The 22,578-nt window shown below is 36.4% G+C and overlaps 1 protein-coding gene across 1 annotated transcript in view; it reads right to left on the bottom strand.

Annotated features, from left to right (window-relative positions):
- The window catches only part of NPAS3 (neuronal PAS domain protein 3), a gene marked incomplete at its 5' end in the record, with an annotated part of 867,539 nt that overhangs the window by 667,213 nt on the left and 177,748 nt on the right, over positions 1-22,578 (bottom strand). The window lies entirely within an intron of this gene.

Raw genomic sequence — 22,578 nt, 5'->3', positions numbered from 1 at the left:
GGAATACATGAACATATATAGGTATGTATCATATTCCTCAATGGAAAGATAGAATACTTCAGAAATAATAACCTTTCTATTCCCCAATAAAAAGATCAAAGGGATATTCCTTAAGTTAACAAAAGATGTAAAAGCTTACTTGGAAAAACCAATATGTCAAGATTTCAAGTAAAATTTAGAAAAGAGAAGTAGGACAAAGTTTTTTTTCCCTTACCAGATACTAACATATTATAAAAATATGGCAATTAAAGCAGTATGATTTGAATACAAACACTAACATATGGCACAGAAAAAAATGGCCTGGATCCTAGTATAGGGCATGAAATCATTCAGTATGTTCAGTTATCTTTTTAGAACCCACTATATGCCACATACTGTACTAAGAGCATCAGAACCACATTTATTAGATGTCAACATAACTTCAGCACTATAGCAGTTAAGGCTAAAAGATGTTAGTGTATGTCTTATGTTGTTTGGATAGGGAAGGATTCCTTTTTAAGTATAAAAGTACCGAAAAAAAAATCCCAGAAGGAAGAATTGACAGCTTTTAGTTAAAAAAAAAAAAAAAAAAGCTTATATAAATTAAATTACAAACAATGAGGAAAAATAAAACTGTACTAAGTACTAAGGCTAAAAATGTTACAGCCTTAATAACCAGTTCACAGCAATTAATTAAAATCACTAAAGTTCTAACAGAAAAATAGGTAGAGCCCATTGAATGGCAAAAGAAATAAGTGATAAAAATAAATAAATTGTTTAATATTAACTTCTGTGATTTTCAATAGAATACTAATTTTTACTATCAAATTAAGAAATGTCCTAAAAACTCTACTGGTGTTGACAAAGGTGTGGTGAAATGATATCCTCCTCACACACTGCTGGGAATGAGATGGCATACTTGCTGGAAAGCAATCTGTCAATACATATCAGATGCCTTCCGATGTACATCCTTCATCCCAATTCTATTCTCACATCACGATCTCAAGGAATGTAAACATTCATACAGAATTTATGCAAAAATGTTCATCACGAGTATATTTATAATATCAAACACATAAGAAATCATCTAAATATCTAATCAGAGGATTATATCTATATATGTACTGTATACTCTTAAAATGTTTTAAAATATTTAATGATATGAGATATGCTAACAAATTTTTAAAAATCAGTTTACCAAAGGATAAAGTAATTTTGAAAGACTGTAGAGAAACAGCTCTAAATTCTAAACAGTAGCTACTGTGATTCGTAGAATTATCTATTTTCATCTTTGTATTTATCTGTACTTTTAAAATTCTCCCTAGTAGGCTCATTTTATTTTGATAATCATGGAGGAAGTCATTAAATAAATGGAGGCCAGTGTGCCAATTCACTTTGGAGTCCATTCTAAAAAGTAGTAGTCTTTTAGTAGCTGTGAAATGTTTTCAACAGCTCACACTCATCATCATTTCCCCCTTAGTAACAAAACTGAAGCAGAAGTGAAAGCTCTAAAGCCCAGCAATGACCTACATTAGCCGAAAACATCAAGATGCTTAACATGAGGTGCTTCATGATCAATTTCAAGCAAGCATACATTGCTCTCGCAATTGATTGGCATGTCAAATTCTTGACAAAATAATAAGTGACTGCAGGTGCCAATCACTGTCTCACAATGCATTCCATTGTACAGTTTTGGTATCAATATGATTAAATTATGATGGCATCCCACATACAACAAACTATTGAGAAATTACTTCTCCTGGGAGGCTGCCCTGATGCTCCGCCATTGTTTGTCCAAAAGCAAAGAAGAGGTAAACATACAGATTGCTTTTTGAATTGATGGACTGATACCAAGCAGCTTTAGGATTTCCCCGTTATGTTGGGCCGTAGTCAATAGGCTTTCTTAATTCCATCATTCACTTCCAAATGCAGCCAGTCCTGATAGCTTTCTTGACCCTTCTTCCCCCTCCCATAACACTTCTCAGCTTTGCTATACCTTTTGCTGTTTTCTCTGCTGTTCTACAGCAAGCAAAGGATGAATTTCTGATTCTTTTTTAAGACTGTTTTTTAGTGATTCTTCTCTACTGAATATTGAATGCACTTGAGCGCTAAGAATTATAATCCTGCATCAATGGGAAAAGCAAAACAAAACTGAAGTATGAAAGGGAAATGACACGGTGAAGGATGCATGAATTTAATAAATGAATGCAATACAAATGAGAGAATTCACAGAAGAACAGAGATAAATATTGCCAACACCATACTTCTAGAAAGAAATAAGACACACTGGCCAGGGAGTAACGGGAAAGGATAACACACTTACACAATGGTCACCTGCTCGTGTTCTACATTTTCACCCCTAAAAACAGCAAAATGAGCTCAAAATAGTCACTATTTTTCTCTGTGTTCTTTTCCCTACTCACATATTATTGAAATCATCTTCTATCCCCTTATTTTCTGTCAACAAGAGTGCAATCCATTTCCTAATATCTGAGTGATGTATTAGCCACCTGAGTGTCAAACTTGTTTTTCCTCATTTTCATGGGATATTTATGTCAAGATATGCCACACTTATTTCAATATAATTTACTGTGCAGTAGTGGTGTTTCCATGAATTAAAACCAAGGTACTGAACCACACCACCAAAGAGGAGTGGTGAAAGTACACTTCATCATAGGCCTACTGAAAAATGTTTTAATATACATTCAGAATAAGGGAGTACTACTGTAATTATTAAGAAGCAGCACTGACAGCAAACAACATGCAAAGTACCCTAAAAAATGAAAATCCCTTAAACTCAGCAACTCTTTCTCTTAAAAAAAATATCATGCAGGCAGTATATTATAGGACTGGAAGGCCAAGAGGGGAGTAGACAAGGAAAGCATGTGGAAATCTGAGAATACATTCAATCAGTGCTGTCCAGTAGAACTTTCTGTGATAATGGAAGTGTTCTACGATCTGCACTGTTTATTACAGTAGCCACTAGCCCCATGTGGCCATTAAGCACTTGAAATGAGGCTAGTACAACTGAGGAAACATATTTTTATTTCATGTTACTAATTAAAATTTAAAGAGCCACATAGGGCTAATGGCTACCATTCTGGACTGTGCAGTATTGTATGGAGCTTGTATTCAGAACAGAAGCACAATATGAAACAAATTGTCAGGAGGAGAAAGTCTGAGGAATTCAATTCTTTAATATGCCAACATACTCAGGGCTTAAAAATAATTTAAGAAGCACATCCTCCACCCCATCTACATCTTTTCAATTCACCCAACCATCAATACACTCCAATGATATAAGATTCCCACCTCTCCTGTTGGCAAGTTAAAATTAACAATGTGAAGAAAACCATTTAGTTCTTATACCATTATTTGTAATTTTGGAAGTAACAATGTGGTGAATAAAAAGCCCAATCCAGGAAAAACTGACTGAATGGTATGGGTTTTGGTGCAATAGGACACCAGGAAGCCAATGTGCACATAGATGCTAGCTGGGCAGCAGAAAGGGCAACTAATGGTAACATGTGAACAGTCTCAAAATCCTATAGTTGGATGCTCAGTTTTATCTGATTTTATATGCTTGACAAGTCATTTGTGATCCTCACTGGAGGTAATTAAAAGACTGTTCTGATGTACTAAGCAGAGAATATTACTCATCTAGACACCCAATTTTAAGTTCCCAATCACTGGGAGTAAGTCATAATAATCCCATAGGAAGTCAAGAGAAGAGAAAATCTCTATCATGAAGACACTTTTGCAACTACAGCTTTACTAAATATACTCCATTTACCAAATGGAATATATCCTCCAGAACTAATTTTTAATGATAAAGCAGTATTTAATCATGCATCCAGTTCTTTCTTCCTCTGTCTCTCTTTCCTTGTCAAGACAGACTATATTCTAAGAAAATACTGTCCAAGCACCTTGAAGTCAGGTTCCATTTCGTTTCAAGCAGTATATAACTCTATAGCTCAAAGAAGTCCCATTGTTTTTATGTCTGACTCCAGAATTTCATATACATTTTCACACATTCATTTCAGCATTTTAAGTTTACAGCACACGAGATTACTGGAACCCTGTCTCATTCCCTCTTCCCAAGACACCACCTTTATTTCCTTCGATTTGGAATTGATGGGAAAATTGTTGGAAGACTCTAGTTATGCACAAACACATGGATGTTTTGTATCTCTCTGGACCAGAGAGAAAGCACAACGGAATCACAGTCGACTGAGCATGCTGCTGGGGCATGGATGTACTTTTATTCCAACCTTAATTCATTAAACCAATGAATCTTTTCAAGTATGCTTTCTAAACTCAAAGAAGAATTAAACCAATCCTTTAAAAGTTTTATGCTTAGCTTATAGCTTTATATGTATTCAAGTACTAATTATTGTATGACTACTATATTTAATGACCTGTGGTCGGCACTTATAGTAGATGATTTAAATGTGTCAGTCTTATTCACTGATTACCAAAACCCTAAAGATATTACAAACTTCCATCAAGAAAGTGATAGATTATGTCCAATTCTCCACAAGTAAGGTAACAAAGATGTTCCACCACCCCTCATTTTCGGGAAAAGCAGGAGAGCTTATATTTTAGAAACCCTCTACACCTACCAGATAATTCTGTTCAAAAAGTTGTACCCCCACTTTCTCCCCAAAAACTATTGAGAACCCCTAGCCTATTTCACAGCAAATTTCCCAGACTTGGGATTAATATTATAAATGTTAGCCAAATAGCTCTAGAAACACATTTTCATGTTAGCCAACTAACATGACAAAGATACTGGGCCATTCTTGAGATGTTAAATTTAAATTAACTCCAGAAATTATTGACAGTATTATAAATATTATAAATCCTGACTTAATTCTTATGTAACATATACTAGGCTTTGCTCATTGTTACAATTTCCACTAATCTTGATATTAGTTGAAGACACAAACAGCAAAAACCTGGTTGACGTGTATATGCACCCATTTGTACTCACATATATACTGACTTTGAAATTTGTACTTCATTTAAAATAGTATCAATTATAATGGCCTTTAAAAATCCAACAGATACATTACAAATCCTGGTGGATTGCTTGCTTTAAGAAAAAAAATAATAATCTGGGTTGATGGTGAATCAAACAAAATTTATTTAGTAATAAGATGCCATGTAAATGATTCAGTTTCGTCTTGAAACTCCTCAGATGTTGCCAGAGGCTACATCAAAGTCACATTTAAGTCTTAAATATCTCAGATGCCTTGATGGAGATTTTCACTATAATAGTCTAACTACTCACCCTTAGTCAATAAAAACATTCATTTTATCACTTAATGTCCTCATGCTAATTCAATTATGTTTTTTATTTCATTCTACATTTTATACATAATGTGCTACTTTAGCATCTATACAGTTGAATTTTCTCTTTCATTCTTCTAGCAAATAATTCTTCACAATATTCAACAATTTGTTCTTTTTTTGCATTGATTACACTGAGCTTCCATTACTTCTTAAATTTTCAAGAGAACAGAAAAAGCCAAGAAGTTTTGGCATATTCATTCATCTCATTTGTAATCAATGGCCACAAAGAAAAATAAAGGGAAATTTCTATAAATTTAAGCCTGGTTCTTCAGGAGCATATTACAACAAACTTAAATCAATGAATTAAAACTGCTTCCTTCCATAGATCAGGCAAAAGTGGTGCTGGTAAATTGATCCCATCATCTTTTGTAATAGATATACGAAGTATATCATCCCAGATGCAAAGGCCATTGCTGTTGTATTGCAAAGGTAATAGCTAAAAATTAAATCTTTCAAGTATCCACATCAAGAAGTGCCTGAGATGTTAAGAGGTTGTGTGACAGTTGGAGAAAGTAACTGCACAGCATAGATTTTGAAATAAGGCTCACTGGTTTCCAATCTCAGGTCTGCTGTTGAGTAGCTATACCACCTGGGGTGAGTTTCACCACCCCAGGGTCTTAGTTTCTTCATCTGTAAAATGGGGATCCTACCACTTATCTCATTAAAACTGAATTACTGTCATTATTACTGCAGTCCTAAATTTCAGAAAACTGATCATAGCCTGTATTATCAATGTGTTAAAAGTTATCAGGGACATGGTTTTCATTCTGTGTTTTTTTCAGAATCAAAGAACTTTTCATTTTAAAAAGGTATTTATTTGGCCAGGCACCATGGGTCACACCTATAATCACAGCACTTTGGGAGGCTGAGGTGGGCGGATCATGAGGTCAGGAGATTGAGACCATCCTGGCCAACATGGTGAAACCCTGTCTCTGCTAAAAATACAAAAATTAGCTGGGCGTGGTGGCGTGTGCCTGTAGTCCCAGCTTCTCGGGAGGCTGAGGCAGGAGAATTGCTTAAACCCGGGAGGCAGAGGGTGCAGTGAGCCAAGATTGCGCTACTGCACTCCAGCCTGGTAACAGAGTGAGACTCTGTCTCAACAACAACACAAAAGGTAGTTATTGCACATGAATGGCCACAGCTCAGAGCTTTTATGTCCACTTACATCATGTCTACTTGTGCTGCTTTTATTGCATAAGACAACCTATTGTGTCCAGTGGAAAACCATTTTGGATCCATTCCAATTACATGAGGTCTATTTCACTGTAAAAGTGTTCCTCCACTTCCGTTCAGAATCTAAGGAGATGGACTACCAATCATTTCTTTTCAACAGAGTATTGGCTGCTGGAACTGGCTGTGCTCATCCATTTTAAAATTATTTATCCCTGACCCACTCCAATGCCAATATTTTATTGTTTCTTTTGGTCTTTTCCTTCCCTTTTTTCTTCTTCAGAAATCCAAGAGACTCAAAAGGGAAATTTCTCAGAACTGTTTTTTTTTAACCCCCACTGAAAAATTCAGACTGCTATATTTGTTATCAATGACCCAAATCCAAAATAATCACATTTGCTTTTCAAAATCAGAATTGCAAAAAGCTGCTCAGCTTTTTTGACTTCTTATAAAATGTTAGACTTCTCTTATGACAAAGAAATATGTAATTTTTGCACAGAAATGATTAATAAACTTATGGTAAAATGCACTGAATGTCTTACTTTTAATAAAAAACTTCTTTCCCATTACTGAAAATGTATAGCTCTCTAACTTAAACCTGTAGTGATGAGTTACCAACAGTATAATGGCCAAGAAGAAACACATTTCAAAATTAAGTCAGGAAATCCACTCAGAATCCCTACCTTACCAGCTACCACAACCATTCTCTCTTTGTTTGCTGAAAGGTCAACATTGGTTTGCCCAAGTTTACGAGTAAGTTCTCCTCACTTTTACTTGTCCCTATAACTTCAGGGATTGCTTAGAAAAGGGTTGCTGGCATACAGCCAGCTGAGTAAAATAGCTGTGGAGTCCAGAAACCAAAAGTGAATTCCAGACTTTCACATTAGACAGGATTACATGAAGAGTAAGGATAGTTATATTTTTCAAGTGACATTTATAAGTCTTAATAATTGGCGTGATATAACATGCAACAAAAGGACAAAAGCTGGCACCAGCTTTATAACCAATAATTTTGGACTAAGAGCTCTGTTTATGAAGCAACACTGAAACTAAAAGTTGGGGTGCCCTACAACTGAGAGCCAGACTATACCTGTGAAGTCTCTCCTTTAACCAGCATGTTATGAGAAAAAAGAAAATCAGTCTTTAAGCACATTCAACTAGGAGAAAGTTTAGAAATGGCATTATCCATATTAATATCTAACAGGCAAATGCAGTACTAGAGTATTAGGTACAGAAATCACTAATTTCATACCAGCAACTCACCACAGCTAAACAGCAACTTCTAATTCAAAACAAAGCTTCATGGGTCCATCTTGTTGCCCACTTCTGTAGGCAGAGGTGACTGCTCATACATGAAGCCACCTATGTTCTTGGAAAACCAAATAGACCACAGGCAAAATATCTTTACAACAGCTCCTGGTAGCTGGATAAAATGGAAAATCTCTCCAAAGCTAAATTAAAATAATCAGTTATGCTATTGTTTTAACTAAGTAGAATTTTCAGTACTCGTGAAAAAACCATTTAGATAAAATATTTGCCTACAAAACTGTGCTTTTCAAGTGTTATTTTGATGTAAAATTGAGTGTTTAAGGATGAAAATTCCCTCAAGCACTCTGAAATGATAGCACAGTTGACAGTGTCAAAAGCCATGCTGAGATCAAGGGAAATGCGAATGGAAGCAGTAACAACTGCATTCATAAAGAGGTCATTTAAAACCTCTTTGCTATGATATAAACTAAAACATGACTAGAATCTCATCAAAGAAAAAGGAAAAAAAAAAAGTTCAAGCGTCCATCCTAAATTCCCAAGAAGAAAATCAGCCAAAAATTCCTAAAAGATTTGATGTCTAAGTGTCAATTCACTTGTCAGATTGCAAATAGCAGTAAATTTGCATTTTGTGGGTAGAAAAAGAAATGCAGTTTATCAATGAATTTCCAAAAGATAGGAATCCCCTCATTTTCATATAGAAAGCGAACTTCACCATGTGCTAGCCCCTCAGTTGCAACTTCCTTTAATTTTTCTATTTGAAGTTATTCCTGTATATTTCTGTAATGATCTCTACTGCCGTCATCTAATGTACAACTTGTTTTCTACAGCTTTTGAGCCACAATCAAAGAAATTTTCTTTGAGGGACTAGAATAGTCTGGAATGCCCATGGCTTCTCCCCTTCCTTGGACACTATATCATGTCACCAAGACGCAGCTTTAAAGCTTGGAAACCTCTAGGAAAAAAAGGCCACATAAGATAGAAACTATATTCTTACAAGCTTCCACTTTTCTACTATTTGCATTGTCTGATTAAAATGCTCAGCCCTTGTCACCTTTTCTACTAACTATGGACAAGTTTACAATAGGTATAAATGCCCTTTCATATTATCTACTATTGCAGGCATAATGTTGTTTTACCAGTGACTGTTAATTATTTTAATATTAGTCATTAACTGGCACTTACACATTCATTAGATACCAATTATTAGAGTTTAGTTGGGAAGCTACAGTAGTTGGCTTAAGCAGTGCCTTCTTACACACTTATGACTATGATCAGAACACTGCCAAATTCTGACGGTCCTGAAGACCCAGTGCTGTACAACATTTAAAAGGGGAAAAGCTTTGCTAATATCTTCTGAATAAAATATTTTATTTATCAAGTTTCATGTCTCATATAGTGCCTAAATCCCTTCATAACTGTCAGATGTGCCTTAAGATAAAGCCCTTCTTGTATTTTTATGTAGTGTATGTGTGCATGTCCTTGCCTTCACCACAAGAGATTCTGATTCCTGGTGCCTATAATATACTTTATTTATTTATTTATTTATTTATTTGCTTACTGCTATGTTGCTACCAATTATATAACATGAGTAACACTGGAGTGGAAATTTTTGTGTTACTACTGGACAGAATACAGATAGAAGTCTTCTTTCATAAGTCATATGTACTTTATTAACAAATAATAATCAACCCTACCTATCTAACCACAGTCATAGACCAATTAATTGAAGAGTAATAATGAACTGGAAATTAAACTTTGGTACTATATTAGTTGTGCAGTTTGGACAAACACTTAAGACGCAATTTCTTATGTGCAAAATACCCACTTCACAGGGTTCATAAGAGAGTCAAACAGGAAAAACAAGAAGTACCTAATAAAATGTGTGCAGCATAACAGGTATCAGCAAACATTAGTTATTTCCCTGTCCCCAATTTGCTTCTAAAGTCACTACCATCTGGCTTTGGGCACCGATGATTCAGTGAAATTGCCCTAATTAAGGTATCCAATCATCTTGCCAATTGTCCATTTCCGTGGCACAAGAATTTACTATCAACTGTACTTGCCTTCATGAACATGTTTCTTTGGTTTCTAAGGCTCCTCCCCCTCACACTTGAACTTCCTGTCTTCTCACCATCCCTTATTCCTGAGGGATCCATCTACGTGCTTCTAGTCCCACAGCACATGGTACCTCTTGACGATTTCAGCCATCAATCTCCATTTCCATCTCTAACTTTTCTTCTGAGCTCAAGACCAAACTTGTAGTCTCATTATTTTCTCATTAAGTGAATAGGTATGTATGGTTTAAAATATAAGACTTCTAGTCTCTTTCTACAAGTATACAGGCAACTCGAATATCCAGAATCATCTGGATACTCATTCCCTTCTCTCTGCCTCACTACCCTTGCCTCCCTAAGCTTGTCTCTTCAGCACTCACAAGCCCAAGCTAGAATAACCAGAGGCACTCAACTTTAGCCTCTTTTATTACCCACATTAAACTGGTCACTAAGCACTTGGAGCCCACACACCTCCTTTCATCTCCACTTCCATTGCCTAATCCAAGGTCTTCATGCAAGTTACCTGGACCACCAAGGTAACCTCCATATCTCCTTCCCAGACTCCTTCCTTTCCCACCAACTTCCAATCCAATTGCTACACTGTTTACGGTTTAAACGAATACATGAACCACTTAAATAATGGCCCTTTCTTCTCTGTGGTTTCAGCTCCTAAGGCCAGCCCTTCTCAATCACCTGTTCAGCCCTGTCTCCAGACACAATTGACATTTGCCACCAATTATAATTCTCCTAAAGAACCAGCTCTCAACATGACCTGTCCCACTTTCTCTATCAGATAAAGTATAATTGATCCTGCAAGCTTCGGCTCAAAGATTACATTCCCAGTTCACTCCTCAGTGCATAACACAGTTTATTGTGGCCCTTTTTAACACCCCTCCCTTACCAACTAAGCCAGAGATTTTGTCTTGATCATGCCCATAATAGGCATTTACCAAATATTGGCAGCCTAACTTACATTCCTCTGTGTGGGCATGCACACGCAAACATGCACACATGGGAGCAGCAGGGCAAGGATGAGTTTGCCATATTTTCTATAATTACTAGGATTATTAGATGACAAAAAAGGGACTATAAACTTATAGCTATTTCTCTCTACAAATGTATCTAGAGAGAGGCAGATACACAAACCCCAACACTTATCACTTATATTAAATACTGTACATGTAAAATAAAGGATGTAACCCCAAGTGGGTGTTTTATTAATGAGAATTTATAGAAATCTGCTTAACTCAGGAGATAATGGCTAGACCATGTAGAAGTCAGATGAACACATGGCTGAGTGTAACTCAATTGGGGTCAACTTGAGAGGGAAATGGGGTCATTTAAGCCAAATGTTTAAATGATTATCAACAGATCTAGAATAAAGCTAATATTTAGATTATTTTGTTGAGAAGACAAAGTGGTCTGATTACAAGTAGAAAACCTAATTACTGTCTTCAACATATAAAATTTTACTACACAAGAGAGACTAAAAATCAGTTTTTCCTTGAGGAAAAAAGTGTCTTTGTTACTTACTCTGTAAACTCCCACAGAACCTGGTATTGAGACTTGCTCCAAATGTGTAGTGAGAAGTAGAGGACAACAACGGAACTCTCATAAGAGGTACTTGGGCCAGATAATAAAGCCCAACTGAATGGTGAGCACGGATGGTTTGAAACTTCTCTGTATATCTTTAAGAGTAGAATAAATACCTATCTCTGAGGCTTGTGTTGTCCTTTCTGGAAGTGAAAGCCTTTCCTGGCTGAAATGTTGAAAGTTTCTTATAACATAAGCTTCAAATCATCATACATGCTTCATCTATAGGAATTTCAGGAAGAGAGAGATGCTGTATCAAGAGTGGATGTGAAGAATGATGTTTATTAATACTGAGGTTCTATTTCTGCATTTAGCTTGTTACAAAATGAGGAACCTGAATAAAAATACAATATAAGCAAAATATGGCATCAATTCAGAAACTTTTTTCTAAATTGACTAGGAAGCCTGCTCTTTCTAAAAGCATAAGAAAATAATTGCATTTCCCCAATTGGCTTGTTATTAAAATTATTTTACCCTTTTTGCACAAAGAGCATAAAGATTCCCAAACACACAATGTGATTACAAAATCAGAATGGTGATATTTCCATGAAGCATCACTGATTTCAAAGGAATCTCAGATGTCATAGAAATACCAATGATTAATCATGCTTAATTTTACTTATTGTTAATTTATGCAATCACATATTTATTTCACATACATGGAAAGGAAAAAATAATCTTGCAGTTCAAAAACTATTCCTCTTCACCTTCATTCGGTTTCTCAACATCTTCCCTTGTGTTGGCAAATTCTACCTGGCTCTAAGGATAGTTCCATTACTGCTGAGACAGTGGGTCTAAGTCTATAAATAAGACTAAATAAGGGGGGACAGTAACTTATTTTTAAGGATATTTAAGAGGACAGTCAACTGAAAAGGAAATTATTTCAGTTAAACAGAAGTAAAACAAATCCTCCATTATGGTCTGCTATACCCATAAAGAAGCAATTGGACATTTAAGAAACTTCATTAAATGAATTATGGATACCTGATCAGTTATAATTGGTATACCAGAAAAAACATAACACATAGAGACTAATTAGCAAACAGTAGCACTTCTATGTCATTTAGGGGAAAAAAAACATCCTAAATTAAAAGTGACAAAAGTACACATTACACACTATTAGGAAGCCATGCTAAAGACAGATGGTGTGATCTGTTGCTTAATCATGAAACTGTGAGTAAAATACATTGATCTCAGTACAAGGAGTTAAAAACACCCAGTCAAATCTTTAAAATATCTTTGAAAATTATTGCAAATTCTCTTTTTGCCAAACTAGTCATTCATATATTATTATATCAAACAAAGTAACTCATATATTTGCTTTTTAAAGATAAAATCTTCTACCTCTGAATGCGGGATCCTTTATACACACTCACTTCTACATCTCCAATGATGAACATGCTTGCTATGCCCAAAATACACTAGTTATTCACTACCTCCATAACTGTGGAATTCTAAAACTACCACAATTAGGAACAACCAAATAGACTAAAATGTGTGGAAGATCAAACTATTCTTGGCAACTGACACAGGATTTTTTCAGTAACAGACATTTCTTTATAAGCCCATAAACTTAATAGCACCCTTTAATGGTTTCTGTGAGTATAAAAATGAAGAAAAAGATCTACTTATGAAGAACAGGCACCTTCAACCGGTGATGAAAATGGAACTTCTTTAATTGAGAAAACCACTGCAGTAGTTTTTGGATATGCTATCACTATTCACATGTGTTAGAGAAGTCTCTGAAAATGGTTAGCTATCATTGTCCAGATGCCTTTTTCATACACTGACAATGGGTTGATAAACCCCATAATTATTTCTCTCTTTCCCTTAATGCCCTATTTTATTTGTTAGAAAAGAGATACATTAATAAATTTCTTACTTTTAGACTCACAGAACTCTAAAATGAGAAGCATGCTACAGATTATTTGGTTCAATCAATAAGTGGAGCCCAAAGCTGCAGTAACTTTTCCAACACCACATCCAGGGAGTCCTCTGCATAACAGAGACTGGAAATCTTGGCCCTGGTTTCTGCTGTGGGGCTTTTCTCCAGGTTACAAAAGCCTGGAAAAAATCCTATGGAAAATTCCTAATGGGATTGAAATTAGTTGGAATGAGGTCCAATGTGACAAAAGGAGATGGTCAGTATATGAAAAGAGCATATGGAGGATGATGGCTAACCATTTTCCAATTTTGATGAAAACACTCATGAAGACATTTCTGAACTTTGTCTAAGATGTAAGTATCACCTACTTCTCTGATTGGAAAGGGCATTGTGTGTGAAAGTAACACCAGAGACAAGGTAACATTACCTCATAAACACATCTGTGAGAAGCTACACAATTTATTCAATTCATTCATTCATTTGTTCATTTCAAATATTTATTGAGGATATAATACTGGCTAGGCACCAATTTAGCTTTGGAAATATAGTGATCAAAAACTCATCTACCACTCATTGGGTATGAAATACAATGAAGTTTTTTAAACATGTAAATGTTAGTCCAGCCACTCACTACTTTTATAAAAATATAGCACAAAGGTCATAATTTCACATAATTTTCTTTAAAGTATCTTATTCTGTTTGAATAGTATTTTAGCCATAAAATTGGTATCTTTATACAACACATGCTTCTAACTCATTCATAACACCCTATTTTAAACAACATTTAAGACAACAAATTTCCAGTATATAAGAACAGAAGTTTCCTCCAATGTAGTTTAACTTATATTGTTGATTGGGAAAAAAACATTTTTCCACACAGATCCTACATACATTTATTGGTCGACAGATGCAATACACATTTTTTAAAGTACATAAAACAATTTGGTTACTTATTATCTGTTTTGTCTTTGCTTTTATTCATTCTTCCATTGTTTTATATGTCCTAAACCTTCCACCAAAAACAGTACCACTGGGATTTAAATGAGGTTCACTAATTTTTACAGGTTTTTTTGTATTTTAATTACTCCAGAATTTTATGACTGACATTAAGCTATGACAGCTTTGTTTATTTCTCAGAAAGCTGAAAGAAAATAAAATTTTACCATTTCTCTGCTATCAACAAGGGTAGAATCCCATCGTAATTACTGAGTGAACACAAGTTGAGGCCAAATATTTCCTTGTCCAGAAAGAAATTTGTAAATCTACGTCTTCCTTAATAAGTCCTAGTGATGCAAATTACCTATTTATTCTTTTGAGATTTTGTATCAAGTGGATCTGTCGTGAAGGAAGGAAAGGGAAATATATTTTACTGAATTCAGAAGAGTGTTTATTCATAGAGTAAGGATTTAGGAAGGTGAGCCACATCGTGCAAAGCCATGGGATTATCTATTTTCTCCTCTAAAACGAGTAAAGAACTAGAGACCAATACAATGAGAACTCCAGAAACTTTCTAACTTCTCAATGTTTGCTTTTGTGCTCAGTACCTGCCAGGTTTCTAGGACAGTAAGACCCAAGTCTGTAAAATGCAGGATCTCAACCTCCTTCCATAAAGAAGCTGGGATAAACTATTATCCTTTTTGCAGCATGGCTTGTTTGGAGGAAGAAGCCCAAAGTAACACAAGAGACATAGCCCAAAGTAACACAAGAGACATAGCGTGGCCAAGTTGATTTTATGCCAGAAATGCAACACTACAAAAATCATTAAGTGTAATTTACCACATCAAAAGATTGAAGGTAAAATAAGGACATATTCTCAATATATGCAGAAAAATCATTTGGCCAAATTCTATACAAACTTATAATTAAAAAACCAAACACTTCATAGCATACTCAAAAAAGGGAGGTCTTTCACTAGATAAGAAATGCCCATGAAAAAACTACAGCAAATCTTGGTGGCTGAATATCAGCAAAATCTCATTTAAAATCAGAAACAAGACAACAGTGGCAAAAACCAAACTGTCATTTACAGAGGATGTAATGTGTACAAAGGAAATCCCAAAGAATATGCCCCAAAACATTTATTTACAGTTTTTTTCAAAAGCAGGGAACAATAAAGGAAAAAAATCAAGATCTGTCAGTAGGAGAGCCAGCAGGGTGGAGATGGAATTAGGAAATTCAGGTAGCTTCAATAGTACTGCTAAGGTTCTAGTTTTTTAAACTGAGCAGTGAAGTGAGAGGTATATATTTTATTATTTCTTACAGCTTACATGTATTACATGTATTTTTGTAATCAACAAGCATTTCACTATTTAAATCACTTAAGCCACATGTTTAGGTACATGTGCCCAACCACGAGCTTCTATGGGGTGGGGAACAAAACTCAACATGAGTGGTAAGTGGAGTCTGGCTTGTAGGAGGTGTTCTGTACACGCTTGTTACAATATTAAGTGACAGAGGAGCCTACCAAATAGAACAAGGGCATGAGCTGCCACAGTCTTTACACTTGTTCTCCCTCTGTCTAGAACAGTCTGCCACCCTCTCTTCATTACCTTACACCATCCAAACCCTTTCATCCTGGCCAAGCCCTTCCCATCCATCACTTCTCCATGTTCATGCCTCTTGCTCTGGGAAATCCCTCTGAGGTCAGCTCTCCCCACCCACCCGCCTGGATTAAGCACCTCCACAATCTCCCATCCCCGGCCCAGCACACACAGCTAACAGAAACCATCTCAGATTAATATTTGGGGATCTACAGTTTCAACATTTCTAGGAAATTTCTGAGTTCAAGAAAGCTCTAAGACCTCTGCTACACTAAGTTTAGAGCACAGGAACGGCATCCATTTTGTTCTGTGGTAGCCTGTCTCACAGGCAGTAGACACCATCCATCAACTGAATGAAAGAATGTATGCCGTTTACCATGTACTACTTAGTCTTTTTGTCCTCTATTGTCACTTGCAAGTAGATAAGTAGTGGTTGATATCGAAGGCAAGAAAAGTTATTAGGAAAAATATAAAACTGAAAAGTTGATTAATTTTTAAAACTGAACAATGCACCACCAGTAGAGAGGACTGCAGTTTGAAAATTAGCATGCTATGGGGCTCTTAAAATTGCCAGTTAATTTCTCATGAGGTATCTATGGCCCATTCATACATCTGAAAGCTAAATGGCGGCTCTTCTTGTGACCTTTACCTTTTCCTAATTCACTAGAAACACCAACTGCCATTTGTGTTCAAAGCCCTTATAAAGCATGTTACCCAAATTGGAAATAATCTGAATTAATGTTACCTTAAAAATTCCTTTATGCTCTTTAACATATCTTCTTGATGAAAAGTAGTCTATCTAAAATACTACTATTTTAAGTAAGTAATCAGTTTGATCCTCTTTCCTAACATTTATAGTTTCAAGATTTTTGTTTCTTTCTTCTAACTCCTACTCCTAGTTGTTCCCATAATAGGACCACATATTTTATACCCTGGGTTTGACCATGTCCAGAGCCTTTCATATATGAAAGAGGAAGCAGCTGAACCATGTTTCACAGGCTTTTGTCTTTTCTCATTTAAAGAAAAACACACCGGGAACCTCTTAACAGGATTTCTATGGCATCATCAGTTCTTGATAAAGTTCAGAGGTGAGCAACGTCCTCATGCAAATACTCTGCCTTTGCTCACAGATTGATCACACTTCTATCAGCCACTGTTGCCTCTATATCCTTAACACCTGAATTGAATTGTCAGGAGAAAAACATTCTCATATTTTGTTCCATAATTTTATCTGAGTAATTCTGAGAAAATATCTCCCATTATTTCCCTGACTCCTGAATTTTCTAATTCTGTTCCCTGAAGATAAAGGTCACTCTTTTCTATTGCCCATAAGCATATTCCGTTACACTTCAGAGTTAAGTCATATTTCATATATGACCTACTTCCTTCTAGTGCTTATAAAAATTGTTAATAAACTTGATTCCTTCATTAATCCATTCATTTCATTCATTCATGAATTCATTAAATAATGTAATGCACCTATTACATGCCAAGCAAAAGTCTGGGCACTGAGAAGTCAAAGAAAAAGATAAAAGTCCCTGCACTCAAGCAGCTAATATATTTTAGTGGGAAAAAAAAAACATTTATTTCTTTTTCTCCATCCTTTAAGTACTTTCTTCTTTCCTATCATCCTGTCAATGTTTTTCTATAGGTAGTTCTTTAGGCTGTTGAACTACATCTATTCCAAATGTACTTTGAATGCCTCTTAATAGCTTCCTAAGGCATTTTCCTTGCCATGAATCCTAAGAGGTAATGGTACCTTCACTTCTTTATATTACGCAATTTATCACTGCCCTTTTCTTCTTGTAACAACACCTTTTCCTTTCCAAAATGGATCACTATGTTTAAACACCTTTCTTATTTTATACTCAATTATAAAGTTGCTTAAAAGACAGTGTCTTGCCCTCTTAAATATTCTGCTTTGAAATATTCTCATCAATTTTCTCTCCTGGGTTAAGGTTTTCTCTCCCAACATTAGTCTTCAGATAGCTTGCATTTTTGTTGAGGATACATGTATCAATCTCATGTTTTTCTATATTTCTTATCCATTAACATGCCTTTTTCAGTCCTTATTTCTTAGCAATAAAAATATCTACTACTGACTACATGCCAAATGTTGCTCTAATGTGATATCTGCTCTACATGATATTGAATTTAATCCTTACAACCCTTTAGAGAGAAGTAGCATTATCCTCATTTTTCAGAGGAGGAAACCTAAGACACAGAGTGATGGTGTAACTCGCTAACTAAAGACAGAGTCACAATTTGGATACAAGTGGTTCGGCCTCCGAGTCTCTGCCTTCCCTTACCCATTATGCTATGCTGCCTCTACAATGTGGAGGAAAAGCCAACTCACCCTTTCTCATCTCATGTACCGCAAGAAAATCTTTTCGCTCCAAACATCTACTCTGATGTTATTGGGGGGGATAATGGTTTAAATAAGCAGTCTAGTTTCCCAAAGAAATATACACAATCTTTCCTCTATAAAACTTAATAGAGGCTGGGCACAGTGGCTCACACCTGTAATCTTAGCAATGTGGTAGGTCAAGGAAGATGGATCTCTTGAGCCCAGGAATTCAAGACCAGCCAGGGCAACATGGCAAGACCCTGTCTCTACAAAAAAATAAGCCAGGCATGGTGGCAAGCACCCAAGTCCCAGCTACTCCGGAGACTGAGACACGAGAACAACCTGAGCTCAGAAGTGGAGGTTACAGTGAGCCATGATCCCACCACTGCACTCCAGTCTCAGGGACAGAGTGAGACCTTGTCTCAAAAAAAAAAAAAACTTCACAGAAAACACTGCCAGCCTATGGAATTCAACACATTGATACTAATTGATTTTAAGGCTGCCAAAAAAGAAACTCAACAGCTGAGTATACTTACCTATTAATCTCTCTCCTTTAGTTTGGTGTTTACCTTATCTGTTTTTAAGCTTACCATTATTTCTCCAGCATTACTTGGTTTTTCTTTTTCTTGGGGCCTACATATTATCAGGAAATTACATATAACTCTGCTTCTCCTCCAGACTATCCCCTACAGAGGCCTAGGCAGGCTACACCTTGGTTTCTTCCACTTCCCTCTCTACTGCTTCTTTTGGTTTTGAGTTGTTGCTCCTTCTGCCTGCCACCACCCCGTTCAGCAATGCTTATGAATCACATGCCTTGACCAGGTGGCATATAAAACACTGAATGGATGGGAGAGTTGAAATAAATATCCTGTGTTACTAGCACCCCAACTCCTACTCAAGTAATGAGCAAATACTCACAAAATCCCTGACACTGTACTCTTGTGGCATCTCCCTTCGTCCCTATTAATGGCAGGTAAATGGCTGCCCACTTTGTCTCTAGTAGTTCCCCCAAATCCCCATAACTCCAATTTATACCCCAAATGTGTCCCGTGATAATCTAACCTGCTGAAGCATTTTAGATTGTCACGGGACACATTTGGGGGCACCATTTACAGTACTACTTCTGATAGTTCTTTATCTTCTAAATAAAATGTTTAAAAGCTATATCTTTGTTGTGTGCAGCAAAGATAGTCCGGCCAGTATTTCCCAGGTTTTTAACAAATATTTCCTTAAAAATAAATAATACTCCTAAAGTGTTCTTGAATAAAAGTATTGTTTTGTTTTATTTGACTTACCTGAAAACCTTTTTATTCTAGCGATTTTATAATCAAGACTTCCACAATAAAAATCTGTAGTTGATCTCTTACCGACTTCTTCAAGAAAACTTTTCTCAATGCTAAGTAGACCCTTAAATGTTATTTTCTTTCTTCTTTCCCTCAGTCTCTGTTTCGCCTGCTGACCCCTTAACCATCTCAGTCTTCTTATAAGGTGTAGGGTATTTGAGACCTACCAAGCTGTGTGGTAAGAGTGAAACCTGTAGGCAATTAAACATTTGCGCCCCTTCCTGGCATGTAGTAAAAAAATAAGTTTAAGATCATTTGAGGATCACAACATGAAGGTGGGAACTGTAAGGATCACAGGTTCCTGAAAACACTTGCTCAACATTACTGATAATAGTGTTAGTAGAATCAAACCCCAAAGTCATTTTAGTGATCTTTGTTTTGCAAAATAGCGATCAATTAAAAATAAGTGGCTTTTGAGTTGAGGAATTCGAAATGGCATTGATTTCTGTGGCAATGTCTGATCCCTGACATTGCCAGCCTTATTTTTGCTAGTTATCCAAATTAGATTTGATAAGTCCATCTAAAGTTTCCCTCTTCTGGAGAAAGGTGATGGTTATATAGTTCAAAATTCCCACTTTTACTGAAGAAATACCAAAACTTTCATTTCACACTTCCACAGCACAACTTAGAAATTCCACCCTTCATTCAGCCTACAGCAGCAGGGATAAGTCAAACAGGGTGCAAATGTACAAGAGCGTGTCTGCTCCAGAATCAGAGAGGCATCCGTTTACAGCCCGGTGCTGTTTCTAAGAGAATATCTACACCAACAGAAAACAATCACAGCTGGATACAAACTACTACCATTTGCAGTTGAAGAAAAATCCAACATATTCGCTTTTCTTCTATTGTAACGTGATATATTAGCACAGTAATTTCATTTATACACATGAAAATCTTATACAAGTAAAAGACACTGTTTTAGGGTACACATGGAAAGTTATGTGTTGTTTCAGAGATAAACTTCTGTCATCTATCAGATCCTCTACCTGTAATAAGTGAGACACAATTTCCACATGAGGTATAATCAAATCCTTAGAAACACATTTTTAGTTCACCTGAGTTTTCTCAGGTGTACCAGCTTCTCTCCAATTGAGCATTTAAGCGTCAGTAATTTCTCAGTTCAGGCACTTCCTTTTTCATACCCTACTTTCTGTGTCTTTCAATTATACTTTCTATTTCCAGGATATCTGATATGATTCTCTCAGAAGAGAACAATATTTTTCTTTATAAAAAGTTATGTCAGAGAGAGAGAAAGACTGATTTACTCTGAAGTCTCCATTCATTAGCAGTTCTGATTGCTAAAATAGGTGTCTTTTTAAACAATCTGGCACTCATTCATTTAACAAACAATAAGCACCTGCTATAGGCTAACTACTTTCCTAGGTGCTGGGATTATACAAGTAAAGAGAACAAGAGTCGTGCCTTCAAGGAGCAATCAGTCTAGTAGGGGAGTCAGACTCATAAATAAATGAATAAAATATGTTGTCATGAGTGCCGTATGAGAGGTCGGCCTAATAGAGATACCCCATGGAGAGGGCAACTCATTCTGTCTGCCTAAAAATGGATGTTTTATCTCAAAGACATAGGAACTGGTTCATCAAGTATGAATAAAAGTCATCAGCTGAAAAATAAAAGGATAGTCCCAGAAGAGGAAACAGCATATGCAAGGCAATGAAGTTGTAGAAGAATACAATGTGCTCAGGGCATGATGAGTCACTTTATACGATTTTGGGTCAGTGTGCATAAGACAGACTGTTAAGAGAAGAGGTCAAAAAGGGAGATTGAGCCAATAGACAAAGGAAGAGTGATTCAAACATTCTGAGTAATGTAGTGGCTACTGGACCTATATTTCTGAAAGATAATTTTGGCAATAATTATCACTGAACAGGAGGAATAAATGACGGAAGACAGACCCATTACAAACTGGAGTTTGTGCATGTGAATTAAAAATACAAAAGACAGAAGAATGAAAATAGTGCTAAGGCGTCCTGCTACTAGCAGGTCCTAAAATAGCTGAAAAACCCATACTTCTCCTTCATCTTAAGTGTAGTTTTCTAATGTTGAGGCTCATAGCTTTAAAAAAACCAATGCTTCTCAAATTGAATGGATATAGGAATCATCTGGGCATCTTGTCAAAATGCAGATTCTTATTCAGTATCACTTGAGAAGGAGGGGAGCTGAGATTATATGTTTCTAATAAGCTCCCAGGAAATGCCAATGCTATCAGCCCATGGAGCAAACATAATGAGTCAGTTAGATTGCTGTCCTTTCTCAAGAAATAACTTCACAATGAAAACTCAACACTTGGACATCACTGTTGATTGGATGGGTGCAAGGAAGCATGTATGTTTGTTGTCTAATACCACTTAAGAAGTGATAGGATAACACTGGCTAAGCATTGGCAGTGAATGAAAACAGACTATGGTCACCTCTCATAGCAGGTGTAGTGCCCTCATTGCCAGAGCATCCATCTTGTAAACAAAAGTTATCAACAGCTGCCATTTAAAATCTCTAAGTGGTTCCGGTAATCACATCAAAGTTCATTTTCAGATTTATCTGGCCATTTCTGACAGAAGTAAAAAGTATCGGCCAGGCCCTGTGGCTCACGCCTGTAATCCGAGCACTTTGGGAGACCAAGGCAAGTGGATCACGAGGTCAGGAGTTCAAGACCAGACAGGTCAAGATGGTGAAACCCCATCTCTACTAAAAATACAAAAATTAACCCGGCCTCGTGGCGGGTGCCTGTAATTCCAGCTATTCGGGAGGCTGAGGCAGGGAGAATTGCTTGAACCCGGGAGGCGGAGGTTGCAGTGAGCTGAGATCGCCCCATTGCTCTCTAGCCTGGGCGACAGAGCAAGGTTCCATCTCAAAAAACAGTAACTGAAACTATATGTTCCTAGCAGAGATGATCTTTAATGACTGCTACTATAGTAATGCAGTTTTTTGTATTTTTTTTTTTTTTTTTTGAGACAGAGTCTCGCTCTGTCGCCCAAGCTGGAGTGCAGTGGCCGGATCTCAGCTCACTGCAAGCTCCGCCTCCTGG

This window comes from Colobus angolensis, unplaced genomic scaffold, assembly GCF_000951035.1.
Source record: "Colobus angolensis palliatus isolate OR3802 unplaced genomic scaffold, Cang.pa_1.0 Scaffold202, whole genome shotgun sequence".
Classification (NCBI taxonomy): Eukaryota; Metazoa; Chordata; class Mammalia; order Primates; family Cercopithecidae; genus Colobus; species Colobus angolensis.
Note: the sequence above shows the minus strand (reverse complement) of the source record. Positions and strands in the feature narration are given on the sequence as shown.